Source organism: Pinus tabuliformis, chromosome 3_2 (assembly GCF_031772625.1).
Source record: "Pinus tabuliformis cultivar Carrire ecotype Pingquan chromosome 3_2, CPIR1, whole genome shotgun sequence".
NCBI classification, from domain to species: domain Eukaryota; kingdom Viridiplantae; phylum Streptophyta; class Pinopsida; order Pinales; family Pinaceae; genus Pinus; species Pinus tabuliformis.
Genome location: NC_142302.1, coordinates 950,772,355 through 950,785,547, shown reverse-complemented (window position 1 = coordinate 950,785,547; position 13,193 = coordinate 950,772,355). Strand labels below are relative to the sequence as shown.

Here is a 13,193-nt window from a genome sequence, read left to right as displayed (position 1 = left end):
TATTAAGTAATGTGTTTGTTTGATGTTGATGTTTCTTTCCATGTTTAAAAAAAATATCTTTTTTTAAGTTTCACAATAATTTTCGATATTTTCCCAAGTATTGCCAATAATTAAAATCTCTAACCCTATTGATAAATTGCCAATAACTATAAATCTAACACTAGAAGAGATATCTATACAAGGTAAACAGAATATGGATATGTGATTGATGATCCCAAAGGTATACCAAATTAACAAAATTTAATTGACCTGTACAATCTTCCCAAGGCCCATTTCATTCGCAAGAATTCCATTTAATTTATTGTTATACAAGGAAATCATCCATTGCAACCCAACCTCCAATACTATTAGCTTAAATTACAAAATGAAAGATAATCAAGAGTTTTTGAATAATGCAAAAGAATAAATACAATAAAAAGAAGTTAAGAAATAATTGAAATTCAATCTACACTTAAAATCAAGTGGGAATGAGATGACTTTATCCATGAGAATGACCTAACAAATATAATGACACATTATTGTAATTTTTTATGGGATTCGATGTAAGTAATCTAAAAAATAAGCACCTACAAGATGATAACCTCTCAAAGTTCCGACCCACTGCATGGATGGTTGTCTAATGATATTCTCATTTACAACATGTGCCAAATTATAGTACCTAAATGTAAGAAAACAAATATATAACTCTTCCAAGTTTCATTATCATTGCAGAAAAATGCATAAACTTAAAAATAACCCTTCAAATAAAATTTTCTATTACAGAAGTGGCATATACTCACCTGTTTACTGACATGTTGTTATTAGAAGAAATCATTTCTTGGAAATTATTTTTTGTCATGACCACGTGTGCTCCACAAGTTTTCGTTGCTGCAACCTCTTCTTTTGATGGACACTGTAGAAACATATAATGTATATGGTAAAATATGAAAGAACAATGTTTTCCTTGTCAAATAATAGAAAATTAAAAGCACAAAATTTTTGCACCTAGGTAAATTCAACATGCCTGTGCTCTTTCCATTGCAATTGCAGTCATTTCTCCTTCTTCAACCTCTTGATTATTTTTTACAGCTATAATTTTTCCTCCAAGTTTGTGAAAATACTCTTTTGTTTGTGAAAAGAAGGAAGATTGAACCAAATAACGTTCTTGAGCATCAACAGTAATCTAATTTTGTTGTTCTAACAATATTTGATGATACCTGTCAACATCATTATTTTTCAAGGCATCCATTCTCCTATTCCGATCTTCATCTTTCCTTCCAGAAAAATCCTATAACATATTCTCATGATATTTAGCAACTCCTCTGTTGCAAGCATTTGTTGCATCAAAAATCACCCAATCTTCTTTAAGTAACCTTTTGCACCATTCAAACATGACTTTCAATTGCTTCTCTTTTATTTTATTTTTGGAAAGTTTAATTTGTCCTCTAGATCTACCCATTGGTATTCACAAAGGCGAACAAATTTATGATATGGACTATTAGACATCTCCAATATTTCCTATTGTTGTTGATCAAATTCATCTCTTACTCTAGCTTGGAGATCTAAAAGATGCAACTTCCACTCTTCTATTTGTATCTTAGATACAAGATCAGGTTTGATTCATTTCCTATCTAGTTTTACTACTGGTAATCACACTATCTTTCTGTTAAGTCCCTATACTACTAGTGTAGCCCTTATTGTTATTAGTGAAACCCCCTTACTATATTTTTATGACCATGTACTCCCCATATTGTTATTATTGTGCCCCATAGAAGCCCACTATTGTTATTTTTGTGCTCTTAGAATTTTATTGTTATGTCGGCTGTGATTATATTGTGACCCCTTAGACTCCTATATCTAGAAAGGAGGTATTTTCATTTGTATCATCCAAGAATTGTTAATTTGTGTAATTTAAAGTAGGTTTCCCCATCAAAGTGACTAATTTTGAAGTATTTGATCTATATTTTCTTCTATTTTGTGAGTTGGTTGCATAACATTTGGTATTAGAGGTTTTGATTCTATGGTTTCACTGCTCTAAATAGGTCATCATGGAGTTTTTGTTATAACGTGCTCTCTATGAAGTTTAAGAAGCTAAAATTAAAACCCATTTGATCTTAAATAATCATGAATGATAGGTCCAAATTGTAGGTATTGTCTCACTATATTATCGAAGATATGATCCATGGAAGTTAGGCTTTTTGTAGGCTCCCAAATTACATCTAAAATAGGTGACCTTGGGAAAATCATCATAACCTTCTCTCTAAGAATCAGATTGAAATTTCATAAGAATTTACAGAAAGAGGAAGGACTGTATTTTTCGTTGTATCATTTGAAAATCCAAAGGTAGAAATAGTGACACGTGGCATGTCATACAAGTCCTCTCTACTCAACCATTCTATAATTAGGTCATCATGGGAGATTTGACATAACTCTTTCTTCAAGAATCCGATAATGATCAGACTGGTGGGGTTAGAAAGATGCCTTAGACAGCTACCTTAGGGTGCAATCTTGGACCTCGGGTATTTGAAATTAAAGATATAAAATAGATTCATTGTTGAGGTCCTACAAAGTGAAAATAAGTGCGTAGTTGTTTTTTAAAATTTGCATAAGTTTGGTTTGAAAAAATAGTTTGAAGTGATTCAAAGGGTATGGTGAAGCATAATCATCATTAAATGATTCCCCAAAGAAAGAAAATGGAAACACCTAGTAATCAACCTAAAATCTCTACCATGACTCATGAAGAAGAGTAAGAAATGAAACATGATATATCGAACTTACGAGACCAAGTGAAACAAATTCCACTCTCACAAAACATAAAAGAAGCTAATATGGATGGTTTAAAGAAATGCATGGAAGCTAATATGGATGTAATGGAAGCTAATATGAAAGCTAAGATGGATGGTTTAGATAAAAAAACTAAAAGAAAACATTAAATATTTTAGGAAAGACATGGAAGGTTTGAAAGGAGGTTTGGCAAAGTTGCTACAAGAAATGCTTCCTAGTGGTGAAAAGGCAGTAGAGGAAACTCATGATGAGAACAAAAGTAATATTAATCATGATATCATAGAATCTAAAATTGGATTGAATACTCACGATGTTCCAAATATCAATGTGAGGAATTTTCATGGCAAGGGTCATGTAACAAGGATACTACATATGAAGAAATATTTTGATCTCCATAATGTCCAAAACACACAAAAGGTACACATTACAACTTTATATTTGGAACCCAATTAGTTTATATAGTATTGATGGCTTTTCTCTCATAAACAAATTGTCACTTGGTCAATTTTTAGGGAGGAAATGGTAACACATTATGATGATACAAAAACAAACACCTTCTTTAGCCAATTGATAAATATCAAACAAAAGGGTTCAATGATGGAGCATATTGTGGAGTTCCAAAATTAAATATAAGGGTAAAATATATTTTCAAGGAACATAGGATTGATGTGTTCAAAGGGACTTTAAAGGATAACATCCAAAATTAGGTTTACCTTTGGGAACCTGATTCATTGGAGAAGGCATTTAGGTTGGCAAGAAAAAATGAAAGAAAAATTATGGCAAAAAGGAAGCATACCACTCACAACTATAAAGATGTAAGTGTTTATGCCCCTAGTCTTCCAAAACCTACAAGGTTGACATCACAACAATTCGAAAAAAAAAGAAGAGAAAAATGGCTTTTTTATAGTTATGATAGAAAATACACTAAAGGTTATAAGTGTGCTCAGAAGGAATTATCTTACATAGATTGTGAGGAGGAGGAAGAAAAGGAACAAGAAACATCAAAAGAAGAGGATACCAAACCCAGAGAAAGAAAAAATGAATTCAACTATATCTTGTAATCCATTGGTAGGAATTACCACTCCTCAAACACTCAAGGTAGAAAGACATATCAAGAAGAAAAAGGAAATAGTGTTGATTTATTCAGGTAGTACCCATAATTTTATTCATTGTAAGATAGCCAAGGAATTTAATTTCTTCCTATATCTAGAACTAGAGTGTCAAGTGATGGATTCAAATGGAGGAACCATAAGTTTATTTGAAAAGTGCCATAATATAGGGATATCCATGGAAGAAAACGTTTTGAGTAGTTCGATGCTTTCCATTCCAATGGGTGGTGCTAACGTTGTAATAGGAGTCTAGTGGCTACAATCTTTGGGTACAATAGCTTTTAATTTTCAATAAATTTTCATGAATTTTTTTTGGGAAGGAAAGTAATTTGAATTAACGGGCATTGTAGGGAAACCAGGAAAGATAATAAGCTCTAACAGCATGACAAAGATTCTAAAATAAGAAAAATGGGGCATAATTTCATAACTATGTTCACTATAGGTTCCCACATTGAAATCATCTATTTATCTAGATCTCCAAAGGGTTTTGGACAATCATTCAAAGATATTTGAGACTCCCAAGGCCTTCCACCTATTCTTTATCATGATCATGCTATTCATTTGATTCCAGGAAGTGTACCTCCAAAGAGTAGGCCTTATAGATATCCATATGCCCAAAAGATTGAAATTGAATGTATGGTTACAGAAATGCTAGAGGATGGTATAATTAAACCTGGTCAAAGTTCTTTCTCTGCTCCCGTAGTATTGAATCACAAGAAGGATGGATCTTCGTGCATGTGTTTGGATTATAGGGAGCTCAACAAGCTCACTATTAAAGATAACTTTCATATTCCTATCATTGATGAATTATTGGATGAATTGCATGGAGAAATTTACTTCACCAAGTTGGATATTCAATTGGAATATCATCAAATCAGAATGAAGACTTAAGACATTCTGAAAACAACATTTAGAACTCATGAGGGTCATTATGAATTTTTGGTGATTCCTTTTGGCCTTTCCAATGCACCTTATACATTTCAAGTTTGATGAATTCCATTTTCAAACCATTCATTAGAAAAATTTTGTTAGTATTTTTTGATGATATAATAATATCCAATAAGTCTTGGAAGAATCATGTCCAACATGTTGACAGTGTGCTTGAACTATTGAACGAGAAACAATTATATCCAAAATCCTCCAAATGTTTCTCTGGAGTATGAGAGGTTGAATATATGGGTCATATTGTATCTCATGAAGGTGTTAAGGTAGACCCCAGAAAAATTAAAACCATTAAGGAATGGAAAATACTCACACACATGAAGAATCTCCGAGGATTTCTCAGTTTGACAGGATATTATGTCAAGTTTGTTAAGAATTATGGGAGAATAGAAGCACCACTAACAACATTACTAAAGAAAGATGCATTTTCTTTGACTCTCGAAGCAACGAAGGCCTTTGATCATCTTAAAGAGGCAATGTGTTAAGCATCGATCTTAGCTATGCCAGATTTAACAAAAAGCTTTATTGTGAAGTGTGCCTTAGGAAATATAATTGATGTTATTTTAATGCAAGAAGGAAGACCCATTTCTTTCGAAAGTCATCCAATCAAAGGAAAGTATTTGCATAAAGCTATTTATGAGAAGGAAATGTTGGAAATACTACATGCACTTAAGAATTGGCAACCTTACATAATGGGAAGACACTTCAAGGTAAAAATAGATCATGATAGTCAAATAATTTTTAGAGCAAAGATTATCTTTAGAAGAACAAGAAAAATGGGTCACAAAGATGTTGGGTTATGACTTTGAAATCATCTACAAAAAATGATGAAAATTGTTGTTACAGATGCACTCTCAAGAAAGGATGAGGATATGGAAGCATAGTTTTGTACCATTTCTATTATCCAACAAGGTTGGATAAACGAAGCAAGGGGTGAATGGAAGAATGACGAAGAAGTTTGGAAACACATTCAAAAGTTGTAGAAAGATCCTAGTACATTTGATACATTTAACTGGAAAAATTATTCGTTATGTTACAAAGACCACTTATACCTTTGTTAGAATTCACAACTCTAACAAAATATTCTTATGGAATTTCACACCTCTCCCTTAGGAGGGCACTGAGGATTTTCAAAAACTTACCATAGGGGTAAGAAGGAATTTTATCGTGATAGAATTAAATATGATATTCAACATTTTGTGGAGGAATTTTTGGTTTACCAACAAAATAAGGTTGAGACAATTAAGACCCCACACTTCTTGTAATATGTATCCATTCCAAGTCAACATTGGGAGGAGGTTTCAATGGATTTTATCACCAATTTTCCCAAGTTTGAAGGAAAGACGTCATCATGGTGGTAGTCGATGGAATTTATAGTATGCACACTTTTGTGCATATCTCATCCATTTAGAGACAGTACAGTTGCGACTACGTTTGTGGAGAAAATTCAAAAGCTACATGGAAACCCAAAGATTATTGTAAGCGACAAAGATTCCATTTTCACTAGAAATGTTTGGATATAATTATTTTCTTGTCTGGGTACTCAGTTAGATCATAGCTCATCTTATCAACCCCAATCTGATGGGAAAACTAAGATAGTGAACAAATGTTTGGAAGGATATCTTCCTTGCTTTGTATTTGATTAATAGACATAATGGATCAAGTGGTTGCCTCTAGCTGAATGGTGGTATAACAATTCCTTCCATAATGTAGCAAAAATGACCTGATTTATGGCATTTTATGGATAGCATCCATCATCCATCACATCATATTTAAGAAAAAATTATACGGTTCAAGAAGTGGAATATCGCATCAATAATTAACAACAAGTTATCCAATTATTAAAGGATAACCTCACTTTGGCCCAGAATATAATGAAACAACATGCAAGTCAACATTGCAGCGAAATATTTTTTGATCTAGGTGACGGCATATTTCTACGACTACAACCATCGAAAGAAATGTCCCTCAAGAAAGCTAAGAATAATAATAAATTATCACCAAAGTATTATGGTTCATAAAAGGTGTTACAAAATATTGGTACTATGGCATACATATTGGAGCTTCTTGCATCTTCACAAGTGCACCCAGTTTTCCATCTGTCATGCTTAAAGAAGGTTATAGGGGACAAGATCCCAATTCAAACAATATTGCCAAAACTTGAGGAGGGAAGAAAAATCATATTGGAACTTGAGGTAGTCACAAAAACAACAAATCGAAAATTATGAAATCGATCAATTTCAGAGTTTCTCATCAACTCGAAGAACTTATCCACTGAAGATTTCACATGGGAGGATGAAAATTTTATATATAATCATCCATAATTGTGCAAGCTTTGAGAACAACACCTTTTTGAAGGAGATGGGCATGTTAGGTCCCTATACAACTAGTGTATCCCTTATTGTTATTAGTGCAATCCCCTTATTGTATTGGTGTGCCAATGTAGTCCCCATATTCTTATTATTGTGCTCGATAGAAGGCCACTATTGTTATTGTTGTGCCCTTAGAATATTATTTATATGTCAGCTCTGATTATATGTGACCCCTTAGACTCCTATATATAGAAAGGAGGTATTGTCATTTATATCATCCAAGAATTGTTCATTTGTGTAATGTAAAGGGGGTTTCCCCCTCAAAGAGGCTGATTTTGAAGTCGTTGATGTATCTTTTCTTCTATTTTGTGAGATTGTTGCATAAAACATTTTCAGACACTCGGTCCATCTTTTGTTGAGAACATCCATTCCCTCCTAAAATAGCAAATATTTCACATAATATCCTATTAAAAATGAAGCTGCATTGTTGCCAAAATTGAACGTTGTTGACAAAAGAGAATTTGACTTCTACCCAAATGGAGGAAAGTCAAAACGAGGACCATGATACTTCCTTATAATGTTCATGTCCTTAGAAGGCTATCCAGCATTTTAAAGGTTGCTTCTTGACCTGGGCACATTATCTGGAGGATATTTTTAAGGAGAAATCTTATTATTGTCTGCAATCAAACCATTTGTTTCAGAAGGCTTAGCCTGTATGACTTCTTCAAATTCTTGTTCAATTTTTAGTACAACTTTATCGATTTTTTCTTCTTTTGCAGAAAACCAGCATTTGTGAACCTTCCTTTGCAGCAACTGGCATCCCTGGAAATGTGTTGGGCATTGGTTTCCTCTCTTCAACCATAGGGGACTCTTTCACATCTCTTTCCTCTTTAATCACAATTTTCCCTTTATTTGGAGGCACAAACTGTTGTACTCTGTCACTTCTCTCTACTGCCCTTGGTTGATCTACAACTTGTTGACCAAAATCCTTCTCATTAGAAGTGGCCTCCGGACCAACTTGACCTTGCTGAGAAAAAAGAGGAGGTGGAATAATTGCACGAATAACATCCGGAGGAAGTGAGCCTTCACCACACTATAAAAAATATATAAGTAAAAAGTTGCACGTGTATATTATAATAAAATTAAATATTTCCTACAAAGTTGTTTTCCTTAATCATTTGAGCCTGAGCATATTAATTTAAATATGCGGAGATAAAGAAAAGTTGAACTTGCAAGTAATGAGAGTCTCAAAGGGATTGCAAGCTTGACCAAGTTCTTACCTTTAGTCATCTAAAGGCCATTATTTGAGCTTTAGGAAGATGCAATTGCTTCCTTTTAAGTCCATATTTTTGATGTTTCACTAGTCCTGAATGATTGACTTGTGGATTTTCAATAAGCATTGATTTTGATACTTCATTTGAACCGTCTAGGTTTAAGGAAGGTTTGTTTGATTGGAGTTGTATGTAGTATTGCATCTGTAATGACTCTAGAGAAGCCTGCATGTTCTTTCCAATTGAAGCATCTCCTATCTAAGTCACAACAGTAGCTGAGGAGGAATTATCGTGCATAGAATCCATCGTACATACCAAATAGTTCTGATGCATGTATTCTTGATTAATGTGATAATCTCCACCTTGGTCAATGAGGTGTTGTTATAGGATTACTCATTTTTGAATATCTAGTTGTTGGTACTACTCCAGTTGTAACTCTTGGCCTTGGTTTTGTATACAAAACCCCGTGAACAACATTCCCTTTAGGAATAGAGTTTCCATGTACAAAATTTCCATTCTTTGGTCCTACATAATCCTGGACTAATGATCAAGAACCAATATGTGGCTTTGCTAGAAGCATATGTGATTAATGTGCAACATGATTACCATCATTAGCTTTCTACATTACTACTAAACAAGCTCAAATCTGGAGAAAAAGTTGAGGAATAAGATACGCATTAATAGGAGATGAAATATCAATATTCTTATCGAAGGCCCAAGATTGAAGAGTTTGTATATGATAAATATTAGCATACTAGTTGTTTGTAATATTTTGCATTCGATGTTGGTTTTGCAGCCCTTACCCTAGTCTTCCCATGTTACCTGATAACATGGGGGATTCACTCAATTAACCTTTGACATATCACGTGTGTTCATGGCATATTAAACAATACCCTTAATTTGACTACATATTAGAAAATCCCTCTAAAAATCACATTATTTAACCCCTTATCAATATGAACCCAATATAGTTTCCAAACTTAAAAAAACCCTTACTTTCACTAGATATTGTAGGTATCCATATTTTTCATTAACATTTTTTATATCCCCTTTATATTTTTTCATTAACTTTAAGCTCCATTTTTTATATTTTCCAATATAAAAACCGTTTACCCCCTATATATCCCCCAATATATTATGTCAATGTTTCCTCAATATATATCCCCCAATATGTTATTTCAACTTTTCCTCAATATATATCCCCCAATATATTATGTCAACTTTTCCTCAATATATATGCCCAAATATGAACCCAGCTCCAATATATTATGTCAACTTTTCCTCAATATATATCCCCCAATATGAACCCAGGTGGTATGATATTTCTCCCCTAATGAAGCCCCTTGTGCTTGATAACTGAGCCATCTATGCCTGTTGGGACTTCATTTCAGTTCTCAAGTCAATGTTAGTTTGTCATTTCTCCATATGCTTCTCCATCTATACAATATGATGAGGTGAATTCTTAAACATAGATGTTTCTACTTGGCTTATTGCTTGCATCCTCATAAGTTCTTGAAGCTTCAAATTATTAAGTTGATTTGGTTCTACTATAGTCAGACCAATCAAACCTCCTTTACCCTACTATTAAGATTGAATATTAGCATGAGACTTATGTTGGGATGCCTGAAGAGCATACTATAGGTAGGAGGCTTTAGCATGCATCTGATTTTGAGATTTTCCCTACCCTTCATCTTGAACTTGAGAAGAAACCTTTGGTTGTTTATCTATATCCATGAAACTTCTAGGTTGTTGGAGCAATTAAATTCAACCAGATGGCCCAAAAATACTACTACCACCCATAATACCTTCGAGGCCACCTACTTTAGAGCCCAGGAGAGCTTCATCTACTTGAGATATCCAGATAAGCTAGTGTTGTAGAGACTATAACAAGAATGTTATGAAACAATAAATTTGTACACAATCATAGATATTATGAAGGTATTTTTTTAGCTATATCAAAATCTCAAACCACCACATATAAAAGGCATTGAGAAGGCCATAGATAAAAATTAAATTGAAACCAACCCTGCTAGATATAAATACCAATTGCAATGACTTCTATTTCTTGCTCAAATAAATAATAAAATTAATAATATATCCCACAATTTAGTTTCTTGCTCCAATAAAAAATATTGATAGAATATGATGCAAAAGCATATGGTTATTAGACGATAAGTCACACTAACTGTCATTAGGGTTACACTCTATGCATGAAGATAATTTAAATACTATACTTGAATAAGCATACATAGATCATGGCATAATGTTATGAGTGAAAAAAATAACAATGCAATCTAAAGCTATAGAAAATGCATACAACTTATAGTTTTCTTATTTTCTATGGAAGAAACCAAAGTACATTTATACCCACTAATTCAACATCTTTTCTATGTTATATACTAATAGTTCGGTCGTCCATAAATAGTGTATCAGTAAGCTATGAGTTGTAGAGCATATAAATAAAATAAATAGTATTGTGTAGTCCTTGAGGAGTTCATATGAAAATAGAACAAAATAAATACTAGATCCATCAAGTGAGCTAACCATTGTGTAGTCCTTAATGAGGAAAGAGAATATTCACTAGTAACATCGATATTACAACATATTTTATGCAAGGAAGAACCAAGAACAAATTTATAATTGATCAAGGCCATCGCGTATGTGAACATGGTTCATATAAGATAATACCAGGAATAGTATTATGGTGTGCCACAGTCATTAGTATTTGTCAATTTGTGCATACATCAAGTTGTTTCCCTCTAGATGACTTTGGATTACTAGACATCCTTCTCATGAACTATGTTTGAAGCAACAAGGGTAGTTCTTTTCCTGATATTCATGGTACTTGGTGGCCCAATATTAAGGAGACATGAGGCTTTACATTATTGATCATTCCCTAAGAACAATACCTAATCCCTTACATCATATTGATCACTCCCTGAGAAAAATATTGTAACAGGGTGAATAAACTATCTAGCTTGTGGGTGTATCTTTAGCGTATGGGTTACTAGCAGTGCCGAAAGGTATTGAGCACCTCCTACCATGCCATTTAGTAAGTGTTGAAAACTTATAATACTGGTATATGATGATTTGTTTGGAGCGAGTAAGATACTTGAAAATGGGAATTGGGATAAGGCTCTTAAGTTTCCTCCCAACCATTGACAAGATTACAATGGGCAGATTCCACCACCTAACTTGTGAAACCTATCCCGATGTCCATACCAAGGATTCTAGAGGTATCCTTTATGCCCACGCCGCACATAGTTTCTTAATCATAGGCTTGTGCAGGGATTCCAAAGGTAATTTTTCCTCCATCCCTCAACTGATGATGGAATCTATAGGTGTAAGTTCCTAACCTTGCTTATTTTAGGGATTCCTAGGATATGCCTCCATTGTGAGGTTACTCAACAACTCCACTTAATGTTGGGAATTCAAAGCATACTAGCTCTGAGCATCCAACAAGAAGACTAGCATAGGGCAGTGAGAGGCCTCAACCCTTTAGCCAATGAGGGGCTTTAGAGATGAGATCTCCACCCTTAATCAATCATTGTGGCAATAGAAATAAGGAATTTATGACCCAACTATTTCCCACCAACTAGTTGGAAATTAATTGGGTCAAAATCTCATGACTACCAATTATGTTCTCTCAATGGCAATAATAGTCAAGCAAGAGTATTTCCACTAGTCTACATATAGAAAGGACATAGTTACATGTTTTCTGCCCTTGAAAGGGTAAGGAAACTCAATTAAATTCCTTACCATAGTGTATTGCATAGAGTAGGTATTAATGCTCATAACCCAAGTATAAAAGGTAATGCAAAATAGCAGTTGGGGTTGACTTCATAATATTGGATATATATCTTTGTTAACAAGACGTTTTCTATGGGAATACACCCTAGGATACAACATACATCTTAATTAACCCAGTTCTCGATTAATCATTGTTTGCAAAACTAAATCCTAGTCTTCAGACACTAAATAGGAAAAATAAATCACAAGAATCTAACCCCAAATTATTTGCAGGTTCCCGTGACTAACTTGTAGTGTTACAGGTCCCCCTACTATGGTCATGAAGCTCACCACATGATTTCAAATTTGTGTATCTTCTTCCTTAGCCACCAATTCTTTTCCTTGAGCTCTCCTGATGTTTATTCAATAATTATAGGTGGCCACCTTAAATAAGTACCACTATGTTAGTTGTTGAGGCCTCGTTAATGGAGGTTCAATCAATGATTAGGATTTTGATCAATTAGACACTATTTATTATTATATTTATAGGCATAGTATATTTATAATCTTCCGCATGTATACAAGGATATGAAGAAAGTGTTTACTATAATCATGTGAATGAAACTTCAATAAGTACACCAGGATAACAAAAAAATATTTACCATATCTATAAAAATGCAAGGTGGCTAGGGCGATAATTACATTATATACATGAATGTACTAAGAATGGGACCATTAGCACCATATCTACATATTTACAACATGACCAGGGTCATTATAGTTTATTTAATCTCTGGTTAGAATTGTTTACCCCCATAAATATTCAAATGTCTTCCTTTTTAATGTCAAAAAGTACCTTCCAATTGATGTCAAAAAATAAAAAAATTGTTTTCCAAAATGGTAGCCAAGGGAATAGATCCTTGGTGTCCCTTGTGCTACACAAAATACTTCACCGACACTCCTTGAATAACAAATTTGTTTGCTAAAATGGAAGTCAAGGGAATAGATCCTTGGTGTCCCTCATGATCCATAAAATACTTCACCAACTCTCCTTGAATTGAGAAGTA

The 13,193-nt window shown here is 33.6% G+C and overlaps 2 pseudogenes; both read right to left on the bottom strand.

Moving 5' to 3' along the window:
* Positions 1–240: 240 nt before the first annotated feature.
* On the bottom strand, positions 241–8,703 carry LOC149183790 (chromatin remodeling ATPase BRAHMA-like; annotated as a pseudogene).
* Positions 8,704–8,944: 241 nt separating this feature from the next.
* The window catches only part of LOC149183789 (uncharacterized), a 107,215-nt pseudogene continuing 102,966 nt past the window's right edge, over positions 8,945–13,193 (bottom strand).